Genomic DNA, 11477 nt, shown 5'->3' with positions numbered 1-11477 from the left:
AAGAAGGCAGTCTTTCTAATAGCAGACGAAAGACCAATACTAATTGCAGAGGAAAAAATGCAATTTTTATTCATATTGATTCCAATGAGTTTAGGTAGTTGCATGTGGGTAGCCGTCCATGTTCACATTGCCAGATAAAGTATTTTAGTTTGTTTGGGCACTGAAGATTTCAGATCCAATTGAAATTGAGTTTGTTAGAGATGATATAGTTTTGTTTGTTTCAAAGGAAGTGGTAGACAAATAAAGCTCGTAGATAGGGTGGAAACCAGCTAATTTTATCATGAGTCTGCTCAATTTGGGGAATATATATATAGGTACTGTGAATGAGGCTGACAATGTCGTCTAGGAGGCTAAAATAAATTTTCTCTAGATTCCATTGCCCGTTAGTAGATAGACTTTCAAATTTATTTCCTCCTTTAATTTGTTATATATGGTCCAATTATACACTCCATTAACGTAGAATTACTAGGTAACCATCAATCAATTGTTACACAATAAATAAATCAGTAGTTAGTTTTGCCTTATGAGTAGTTAGTTATGCTGTTGGATTAGTTAGAAGCAGTTAACAAGATAAGATTCTTTCTCATTTCTATATAAAGCATTGTATCATTACATATTGACAAATTGAATATACAAGTACACTTTCCGATGGAATTCTATTCTTCATCTTCTATCTTTCCATCCACCATAGCTGAATAACTCGAGCTTCTCCGCTAAGCTCCTGTCCAGCTGCTAAAACCTCGGATTCCTTGAGAATCCTTGCATTTTGGCTAACATCAATCCATATGGAGATCCTTTTACCATATTCTAGGATCCATTTAGTTTTAGATCTATAGAGTTCCCATCCCGTGACAATGTTTTTCCATATTTTACTATGGGACTGTTTGGATGCCGCATTTGTATAAAACAGTCTTTCTTAGTATATTTTTTAATGAGTGTGGATGTCTGCAAGGCATCCTGATTATTGTAGGCTCTCCAAGCTAATTTTGTCACGAGGGCTTTATTTTTTGTTCTACATTTTTGGATCCCCCTCCCCCTCTTTTTTGGTAGGCTCACTGTGTCTAGAGGTGACAAAATTAAGTCCAACCCACCCAACCCATTTAGGTTTGGGTTGGTTATTGGTCTGCCCATTTGTTAGCTCAATCTATCTCAACCTAACTCATTAAAAATTGGTTTGATTTGTAACCCAAATTGATTTTTTGAGAAATCTTGTCCAAATATTATTAGAAAACTTTTATTTTTTTTATATGTTATATATAGTTATAATAAAGATTTTTTTTTATTAGGTACTAAAAACTTATAAAATAACAAATAAAGCTATTGAACTTAGTAAAAATTGGGCGGGTTGGGTTATGACTCATTACTAACCTGTTACCTAACCCGTTTTGACCCAACTAATTTGACCCTTGGGTTGGGTTGGATCTTGACCCGTTTATTATAAGTTTGTAACCATATTGACCCGCCCAATTGTCACCCCTAACCGTGTCCCACATTATCAAATGGAGTTTTCGCTTAGTGTTAATGGTTTCCCAGATGAAACTCCGCTGAATTCTATCAATCTTATTTGTAATAATTTTAGGAAGGCTAGTGAAATGCATTATGTAGATAGGTATGTTGTTCAAGCAAGCCTGGGATAGAGTTTTCCTTCCCACCATGTTAAGGAATTTCGTTTTTCATCCTATAAGTCTTGTATGGACATTATCTATAATAAATTGGTAATCCTTTTTCGTAGGTGTTTTCTGCAAGATTGGAACGCCCAAATATTTCCCAAAGGATGATCCTATATTGATTCTCATGGTTGTTTGGATAAGATTTCTATGGGTAGTTGAACAATTTTTGGAGCATATTATTTTGGATTTGGAATAGTTTATTGTTTGACCTGATGCGTTAGAGAAAACCTCCATGATTCTCATTATATTCGTGGAGCTATTTGGATTTTCTCTAGACATTAGCACGAGGTCATCTGCGAAAAAGAGATGAGAGAGGTTAGGCCCCTTCTTTGAAATCTTTATTGGTTTTCAAATTTTATTTTGGACTGATAGCAACTCCATACACAAAATGGAAATGTACGGTGAGAGGGGGTCGCCTTGCCTAAGGCCTCTTGATGGTTTGAAGAAATTTATTCTATCTCTATTAACCATAACCGCGACGCTACTAGTTGTGATACAAGACATTATAAACTCAAATAAATAAACTCAGAGTTTGTAAAAAAAAACTCAAAGAAGGTACATACTGAAAACTACTCAACTTTGTCTATCTATGAAGGCTCTACTATTACAGAAGTATATCAGGACAAGACCCACGACATCTCAAAACTATTAAATAAAGGTGAAGTCCTTAGGAATATAAGAAGGCTCACCAAAGCTAACTGAAACTGCAAGTGGTATCAACAAAACTTTTGTTGATGACCCTGGATACCTGTATCTGCATCATAAAAAGATGCAAGCCAAATGGCGTCAGTAAATGGAATGTACAAGAATGTAAGGGGAATTCTAAATCATAAACATAAGCTTGAACTAGTGGAAAAGAAACATACTTACCTCTTCTCAACTCACTTCACTCAACTCAACTCAACTCGACTCAAAGAAACGTAGTTCAACTCAACTCAGAGAAAGTAGGGCTCAACTCAATAATAAGAGACTCAACTCTGTGAAACATAGTTCAACTCAACTCAGAGAAATAGGGCTCAACTCAATGATAAGATACTTAACTCTGGATACTCAACTCTGGATAAAGCAACAATAAAATATGCAATATATGGAAAACTTTTAAAATAGTAGATAGCAACTCAATGTATTGAAGAATACAATAATAACTCAGTTTTTATATAAAAATACAATATAACTCAGTGGGAGATTCTCTAACCGACAACCATCACTATAAGCTATGTGATGATACAATGTCTAGCCCACGCTGCTAGAACTGTCCTATACTTTGTCAGGGTATAGAACCTACTACGAAGTGGATCCACTAGTCTATGCTAAAAAGAAATAAGGAATCATCTAAACAGTATGACCCTTTCTACCCACGTTGGCTACATAGTTTATGAGGGTTGTGAGTTATATGAACTCTCCCCCTTATCGGTGCTCAATACTACTCCCAAAATATACTAGCTCATATGTTTTTAAAAACATAACTCTTTATGTGGTTTGAGATTATTACTTAAAAATGTTTCTCTTAAAAGAGATGGTACTCAGAACTGCTCATGAAAACTCTTTTGTAAATCGGTGTTTCCTCTCAGCTTAAATGTAAAAACATTTACTCTTGGGATTACTTAGTTCCCATATATCATTTTAAAGAAAAATGAACTCAATATACTCTTCCTCGAACTCATATGCTCAAGTCTTAAAACAAGTTTATGAAAAGGTTGCAAAAGACTTCTCAAAATAGGGTTCATGCCGAATTATGGACGTGAACGACTCAATTCAAGGTTTTCAATAACCATACATAGAACTCAATACTCGGAACTCAACAACTCCAGAACTCAAGGACTCAATGATACTACTCATCTTAAGAATGCTCAACTCAGAGGGTTCATGCGGAATTATGGACATGAACTACTCAACTCAAGGACTCAATAATAATCCTCATCTCAAGACTGCTCGAATCATAGGGTTCATACAGAATTATGGGCATGAACTACTCAACTCAAGGACCTTCATAGGTAACATGTAGTAATCCCATGACTAGGAATATAATCTCAATAGGATTAGGAACTCAATACTCAAGACTTAGAACTTGAAGATACTACTCCTCTCAAATATTCTCAAATTATGGAGTTCATGCGAAATTTATGGGCATGAACAACTCGACTGAAAGATCTCAATAAAAATATAGAAACTCAATACTTAGGAATAAAATTTCAAAAGAATCAGAAATTCAAGAACTCAAAATCAACTTATCTCAAGATGTAGGGCGTGAGGTCAAACTAGTCCAACAGTATGATAGCATTACATACTTGAAATAACAAGGTTCTTGAAAAATCTTGAAAAATCTTGAAGAAGAACTTGATTAGAAGCCTTGAAACCATAGCTTGAAGGTAAACATTCAAGAAAACCTTTCTTGAGATTCTTGAATTGGTTTCTTGAAATCTCTATGGCCAAAAATTATGATTTTCATTACTGATTCATAATTGTTTGGAGGAATTTGAGTTGGAAAGAATGGAATTCTCGGAGAAAAACTTACCTTGAAGAAGAATCTTGAAAAACATGAAAATAATCTTGAATGGAGTCTTTTACTTTGATTTTTCCTTAGGGTTTTACCTTAGGGTTTGAGAGAGAAGAGAATGATGAATTAAAAGATGGAAATAGGATTGTTTAGGGTTTTATAGGAGTTAATAAATCCGTTTTTAAGGTTTTTCTAGTGGTATAAGGAGAATAAAATTGCCTTATTTAGTATTTTCCCGCAGCTAAAATGGAACTGCACTACACCAGTTACTAAAATGGTCATAACTTTTTACTCAAAAATTGAATTGACGCAAAATTGGTGGCGTTAGAAAGAGGATTCAAAATCATCCCCACACTAAAGAATTTACCTTAACACCTAAGAAAAATTAAGAGTCACTCATTACGACCTTATACGCAATTCAAGAATGGTTTGATCTTAACGTAGAAATTTTCAAGGTGTTACAATAATTTTATTTCTTCTACGAATCATCGTGTGAAAGAAATTAGTGTTCTGGTCTCCCTCATTTACCCAATTAATTCTCAATTTTAGTTTCCAAAATTCCTCCTCCAATCGTTGGACAAGATTACAGTCATTGATGAGCTCAACCTCTAACTGGAGAGGAAGGTGCTGAATTGATAGTTCAATGATTTTGAAAATGATCAAAATAGTCCTTAATGTATGAGTTTAAATTGATTTAGCCCTCATATATGTTTCTTATGGAAATGGTCCTTTATCTATGCTATGTGCTTATAAATTTAGGCTTTGACCCTAAAAAATCTAACACCCAACAAAAATCTGTCAAATTAAATGGAGGTTTCCCTCTCCAATAAGCTATTTGCCAAGGTATTGATCTTTATCCAGAAATTGAAATACCACCACTACCACAAAATTTCACAACCGAAGTTCCTCTTTCGCAGTCTCCACATAAACACACTACTTCCATCTTCTTGATCCTTCTATTTACAGGCTTAGGAGTTGTTGTCTACATATTTTGTTCCTTCATCATTCACAAATTATGTGACTCAAGAACTTCTTCACAACCGGAGCAACAAGTAGTAGTAGTAGAAGAAGAATTAAGTACTATTAGAATAGTGGGTCTGCAGCCGTCGGTCATCAGTGTCATCACGATTCACAAGTATAAAATGGGTGAAGGGATAATTGAAGGAATAAAGTGCTCTATTTGCTTGAGTGAGGCTTTCATTTTCTCTTCTGAAAATGACAATTCAACCAAGCTTCCCTGCAAATACTTATCATACTATGACAAATCAAAATGGCCGTGTACACTCATTGCCATAAGTGTAATTTTTGATTATCAAGCTCTTTACAACTTAGAGCTTCCCTGATAATGGCAGCTATATCATGCATTGGTTATTGTGCCGATATCAACCCCTTGGATCTCATAAACTGAAGAGAACCTGAAAGGAAATTATATAGTTGGCACTTGGATAATATAATGTTGAAGTTGAAATAGAATATTTAGAGGTCGAAGTTGTGTTTGACCATGAATTTCACTTGGAAAGAAATTGAAGATTTGCTAGTGAAAGATATTAATTCACTAAAAATCAATTTTAACCAGCATTTTAAACATTGATGGAAGAAAACTTAATATTTAGGGATGGATGGAAGATGACAAAATCTTTCAGGTGGTAGAGAATTTATTAGAGAATGAAGCCTCCATTAAATTTGATAGATTTTTGTTGGGTCATTAGTTTTTTTAGGGTCAAAGACTAAATTGATAAGCATTTAGCATAGATAAATGACCATTTCCATAAGCTACTTATATCAGAGACCAAGTTAATCTAAACCCATACATTAAGGACTATTTTGATCATTTTCTCTATTTTTGAATGCCTTCGATGCATCAGAGGAGTTTTCTTTTCTTATAGAAAATATTTCCAAAAGTTAATTTGTTCCATATCGTAGCATTATCTTTAAAGAAAGAGATGGCTTCTAATATGTTTGAGCGTTCGACAAAAATGGATTCGATGATTAATTTTTGATAGGTCAGGGTAGGACGACCACATAGATTCAAAACAAAAGATTCTGAAAGTATTTTTTTTGTTATGTCGGAAGAGAAATATAAGAAGAGGATAGTGGTCCAAGTAGGTACGAGGCAGGTGGTGTACTTGCGCATCTAGGAAGCTATGTACCCACTTCTCGTTAGCTAAAGAGTGATCTAGACTTTATAGATAAGGCTCGATCTATTTTTGTAGCATTTATTTAACCATGTATATTTACTTCCTTTAAAGCCCAAATCAATTAGTCCGCAGTGGTTGATAACTTCCCAGAAGTCATTGGTGCGGGAATTATTTATGGGCCTACCACCCACTTTATGGTAGTTGCTTAGTAGTTCGTTAAAATCTCCCCTAGTAGTCAGTCGCGATCATTTGTGTTTTTAATTTGTTTTAGGTTTTTCCCACATAATTTTATGAGAGTATTGGTATGTACTTGCATAAATAACACTAAAAAGCCAATATTTATCCATAGTACATACCTTAACCATTGCATGGATTTCCTAATCAGTTGTTGTAATGTCATCCAGTTCCAAAATAGTGTCGCCCAAAAAACAAAAAGTCCACCAGATTTCCCTCTAGCAGAGACCTCGATCATCCTATTAAAAGGAAAATCATTGAGGATACTTTGGTGGTCTTGCATCTTGATTTCTATAGTGACCTATGCAGTCTAAAATGTCTTTGAAATTCCTCCTAAACTCCATCCCTTTACCACCTCTACAATTTCATATTATTGTGTTCATTGATGATCATTATGGGTGGGACTGGCAATGGAGATTGCCTCGATGCCATCGAGGGGTTCCCATTCCTCAAGGTTGGGTTCAATCACTACTACATAATTCTCTGTTTTCGGAGTGAATGGATGCCTTATATCTAGAGAACTTTTTATTAAGGTCATAGAGAAGATAATGATGCATCATTTGATGAATAGTTCTTTGAATGTCATTACATTTACTTCCCTTAGAACTATTATAGCCATCTAAGTTTTCATCATTAGTTCTAGAATACTTTTTATTCTTGTAAGTCTAGATTTTCCTCATGTCTGGGACTACTGGGGGGAGTGAGCTAGAGTCTTGGGATGACGATGCTATGTTTGTTGAGAGTTGTTGTGCTCAGACTCTCATCCATAGTTGTGTGAACTACTGTGGAGAACACTGGAGCATTCTCCTGAGCATTCATCGGGGTGGTCCATCGGCTAAAAGCCACTTTGGATACCTATTGTGAGAAGAAGAAGAGTGGAAACATAGAGTTTTTGTGGTTCATCATCTGACCCATTGGGTTGATCAAGGGTTCTCCCAAATGGGGTAGTGGTAAAAGGGGATTTGTTATGGGGATTAACTCAAGGGTGGCTAGAGGACCGTCGATAACCATATTTGGTTGTTGTAGGTCTCCATTGTCAGCCTCATCCCTTTCGACACTACTTGAACAAATAAGGTCGAGTTTTGAACAAGGAGCACCACCTCCTGGATTTTCACTAGAGTTGTGAACGATAGTGCATGTCCATGTAGAGCTATCTTCAATCAGGAATGGGGGATGGGGTTTGGGGTCAGAGCATGGGTGGCATAAAAAGTGTGCCTCTCTATTGTTACTGGAAAGGTCAAGAGAGGTTGGAGTGGTGCTGGAAAGGGAAGATAAGAGTTAATTGATAGAGGGAGGTTGTTCATTGGAGGTCATGAAGTGTGATGAGAGAGGGAATGTCTCATGGAGTTCCTCTTTTCGCTGGGCTAAAAAAGGAAATCTTAGCCTTATCTAGGATTTTTGGAAGTTTGATGGTGATAAAGTTGACTGGGATATCAACTTTATTAATAAATTAGGCTTCTTCTTTTTGGTAATATGGTACTAGGAATACTCGAGTGAAAATTAATTTTTAACATTAATGCCTTATCCGGATATGAGGGACCCCTATATTTTCTAAAAGTTCTGGAATTAGTTTTGACAACGTGGATTGCAGCCATCTAGGGTAAATTGTTTGTTTGTTTTAATTTTTGTGGAGTTGTCATTTAATGTGGCGGGATTGGGGGGCCAAGTGTGAATGAATTTTTGATGAGATATTTGATGTGGGTGCTAATGAGTTGGTATTTTCTTTTGAATGGATTTTGGAAAGATTTTTGCTAATTAGAATAGTAGAATTTGTAGGTATTAGTGAAGAAGTATTGGTAATTTGAGTACGCCTCGTAGAGGTCCCTTTAGGGGTTAATGTAGGCTCATAGGGTATTATTGTTGCCGCCTTACTGCTACTATTGTTTTTTTAAAAATTATTAAAATTAATTTTTAACGTCATCAGGCGTGACGTCGATGAAAATGTTCTTGTGAATTTCTTGGTCAACCAACTGCTGGGAACTGTTTGTATTGATGGTTGTAGGTAAAGGCCCGATTGATATGTCTCTGTTTTGTTGTGGGCTTTTCTTATACTTATAGATTTTGGAATCAAGAAACTTACTTGTGTTAGCATAAAATAAATTGACGCTAATACCTGTCTCATTTGCGTGAGTATCTGTCATTGAGTGTTTCCCATGCCTTTTCTTTTGTGTAAAAGTTACCGTCTCTCATGGTTCTTCAGTGGCCCCTTTTTCGAACTTATTTGTTTAGTAGTTGCGAATTTGGGTGCTTCGTTATGTATTGCAGAGGTAGTTTTTAATCTCTTTACCCGTGTTATCTTTCTTTGTACAGTTTGTGTTGATATGACCCAGTACACCACAGTTGGTGCATCAGATATTGGAGCCTTCATAGATAAGGGGTTGTTTATGCTGGCCAATTGTTATGTGTTCTTTAACTAGAATCCCGATTAGAACTTCAACGTAGATACGTGCATATCGACCTCTCAAAAAAGAAGATGTACACATATCTGTCTTAACTAGTCTACCTAGTTTATTCCATATTAGTGCTAGGATCCCCTAGTCGTAAAACTATGTAGGTAGTTCCGGTAGTTTGACCCATATTGCAGAAACGTTTTCCTTGACTTCAGAAGCGACAAAATTGGGGTGCCATCTTTTATCTGTAAGAAAAAAATCATTGACAAACCAGGAACCTGTTGTAAAATCTTTTGCATATTTTCTTCCTTGAAGAACTTAACTATATAATCGTCATGGCCAAGGTCGATTAGGATGATTTATTTAGAGACCCTCCACAGGGATGATAGTTTACTCCTGAGGTATTGATGGCTAATTGTCTTACCAAAAATCTTAATTATGATGGAATAGGCCTAGGGTTTCTAAATTCGTTCTTTATTGTCTGATGATAGCAGAATATAGTCATCTTCATTAGTATGGCTAATAGGGGAGGCTTTGAAGGCCAACCTCTTGCCTGACTATGATGACGTACTCTGTTCGTCCATTTTCGTGTCATCAGAATGGTATGGTGCAATTGCATTAGATTTGTCCTCATTATTTGAAAAAAGTGACAATAAAATGTTCTTAAAGGAGGTTTTGGAAGCTTGGTATGAGCCTGTGATGATGGCCTAAGTTGAAACATAGTGAATTAATGATGTTCTGGCGGCCGCTCCTTATCTGGAGGTTCTGGTGGAGTTTGGATGACTATGTTGATTTTTTTTGGAGAGCAATAATTCAATCCTCTTCTAATACATCGGTTACTTGGGGTCATAATATTACTTTAACTGTTGTATAGAAGAGTCCAGGAAGCAGGTGTTTGATTCTTCATCAACATGTTTACTTTCTGGACAAGGGCAAGTTGGTCTTTTATAAAAATAACTAGAAATAAACATTTCTTCATTAAAGTCTTTTCTTCTTGCCCAAGGTATTTATGGAATTTCTGTATTTTTTTTAATTTTTTTTTTATCTGTTTGAATATTTAAAAATTACAAATAATATTATAAGTCACAATAATTAACAATTTAATTTTTTTTTTAAAAACATATAAAAAAGCAATGGACTCTCGAAATTTTATGGGTGTCACATAGAATGGAGCAAAGGAAGTAACATATATTATTTTAATATATCGTAAAAATTAATATAAATCACAATAATTAATAACTTAAAATATTTAAAATACACATAAAAAAACTGGTTGACTCTCGAAATTCTATTCATGCTTGGTTAATTTTGAAATTCTATTTGTATCGGGGATAATAATATATATTATTTAAAAATTACATAATTAGTTACTATAAATCACAATAATAAATAACATAAAACATTTAAAACATATAAAAATTTGAATGACTCTCCAAATTCCATTTGTGTCACATAAATTGAGACAAAAGGAGTAATATATAATTTGTCTATATTAGCATGAACTCCTCTATCGAGGACTAAATGTAGGAGCACGAGCCAATATATGTTACTTTCTTTGTCCCAATTTGTACGACAAAGATGAAATTTGGAGAACAATTTTTTTGTATATTTTTTTAAATATTTGAAGTTATTAATTATTGTGAGTAATAATAATTTCTATGCTATTTTCAAATAATATATGTTATGTTACTTCATATTTTTCAATTTATGTGGTACAAATGAAATTTGGAAAGCCAACCAAATTCCTTATATGGCTTTTAAATTGTGATTTATTGTGATATATAATTTCTTAATGTAATTTTCAAATAATTGTTCTTACTTCCCCTGTCCCCAATTTATGTGACACTTATAAAATTTTGAGAGCTAATCAAATGTTTATATATTTTAAAAATATTTTAAGTTGTTAATTATTGTAATTTATAGTGCTTTTTACATGATTTTAAATATATAAATAAATATTTTAAGTTATTAATTATTATAATTTATATTATTTTTCACATAATTTTCAAATATATAACATACTAAAAGAGAATGTATGACAACTAAATTAAATGAAGAGAGTACTCTTTAACTAACTTCTATCAAAGTCTATCATTCATTTTTTCGCATTGGTCTCAATATTTTTTTAAAAATAACTATGATAATTATATCATCCATTTCAACCAACTTTTATTTTTAACTTAAAAGGAGAGTATCATTTCTCTCAAATATTCTCTTACATTAAGATGCATTTCTATGAAGGTTTTATTATTAGTTTTAGATTTATATCAATGTCTATTTATATACTTGTATTTCAATATCAAAATCTATTCAAGATGTGAATACATCAATGCAGATGCAAAGTAGACTATATATTTATATGATAAAGCTGGGGATTATTGAATTATTGGACATACATTGACAAAAAAGACCCAAGCTGAATAATTGTGGAAATTAAATTTTATTCAATATAAGTGGCAAGTTTGGGACACTAAATCACAGAATATGACGTGTGCCAATTATATTTTGAACGCTTGATTAAATATTAATACTTGTTCAAATTATGATG

Source organism: Solanum tuberosum, unplaced genomic scaffold (assembly GCF_000226075.1).
Source record: "Solanum tuberosum cultivar DM 1-3 516 R44 unplaced genomic scaffold, SolTub_3.0 scf00078, whole genome shotgun sequence".
Lineage (NCBI taxonomy): Eukaryota > Viridiplantae > Streptophyta > Magnoliopsida > Solanales > Solanaceae > Solanum > Solanum tuberosum.
This window is presented reverse-complemented; position numbering follows the sequence as displayed.